Below are 1392 nucleotides of genomic sequence, written 5' to 3'. Positions count from 1 at the left end.
CACTGCTAAATTAGGGACGGCTAGCGCAGATAGCCCTCGTGTAGCTTTGCGCGGAATTCAAAAAACAAACATAAAATGTGGTAGTAGGCGTTGCCTCACATGTCTTTCTCTTTTCATCCAATTACTTATAACTATTCCTTTTGAAATTATAAAATGTAGTTTATTTAATAACATGTGATATATGTCATATACAATATGTGAGACAAACTTTTAATCCTCTACATATTCGCACGAATCCGTATAGATCTCAAAGTAAAAATAACGTGGTAAATACGGTGGAATTAGAACATTTCAGAATACATCCTTTTATTTCAATAGTAATTACAAGTTTATAAATCGTTAATACAGATATAAATAGATTATAAAAGAATTTTTTTAAATATAAAACATTATATCCTTATGGTTTGAATCAAGATTATAATGGTACTACTGCTATAAGTAATAGTAATTGTATTGGAAATTTATTTTGTTTAGATAGTATTAGCAAGAAATGTAGAAAAGGTAAAAATAAAATGGGTTAATTTTATCGATTTCTGTACAGATTTGATAAGTTATATATTTATACTAAAATTCGTAGTTATTTCTATATATGAACTAAACACTCCAAAGTTAAAAGTATTTGCAAAAACGGTAATGAAAATGTCATTTGACCAGGTGAACTTGCAATCTGCGGGTTCGAATCCCCGCCCCACCAAACATGCTTGCCCTTTCAGCCGTGGGGGCGTTATAATGTGACGGTCAATCCCACTATTCGTTGGTAAAAGAGTAGCCCAAGAGTTGGCGGTGGGGTGATGACTAGCTATCTTCCCTCTAGTCTTACACTGCTAAATTAGGGATGGCTAGCGCAGATAGCCCTCGTGTAGCTTTGCGCGAAATTAAAAAAACCCAACCAACACGCATTTAATTTTCAAAATAACCATGCTAAACATTTCCGAAATTATAAAATTTAGGCTTAAGATGAATAATGTAAATGATGTAATTAAAGAATTTCTAATAAAAAAAAACATCATATATAGCAATTAATTTTAAACATAAAATTGTTAATGATTTACAATTTTCTAAAATTTTACATGATTCTGTAAAACAAAATATTTTTCCTTTACAATATTTAAAACCAATTATCAGTTTTAAATATAAAACTCCAATAGGACCTTTTGTATATAACTATAAATACTTTTAAAATAATTTAGATATTAATAATGTGAAGAATTTACCATGTGAATGCGACTCAAATTCTTTAACATATTGTTACGTATCTGCTTGTTTGATAATTTCCGGTAAAAAATTCTTTCCGAGAAACTTCAGCGATACAAGTCCCTTCTTAATTAAAACTAGTTTATTCTTTCTCGATACAAAGTTTGTAATACACTTATCAACTTTTATAACACACGC

The sequence above is a fragment of the Limulus polyphemus genome, unplaced genomic scaffold, assembly GCF_000517525.1.
Source record: "Limulus polyphemus unplaced genomic scaffold, Limulus_polyphemus-2.1.2 Scaffold9552, whole genome shotgun sequence".
Taxonomy (NCBI): Eukaryota; Metazoa; Arthropoda; class Merostomata; order Xiphosura; family Limulidae; genus Limulus; species Limulus polyphemus.
The sequence above is the reverse complement of the archived record's forward strand: the minus strand, read 5'-3'. Positions refer to the sequence as shown.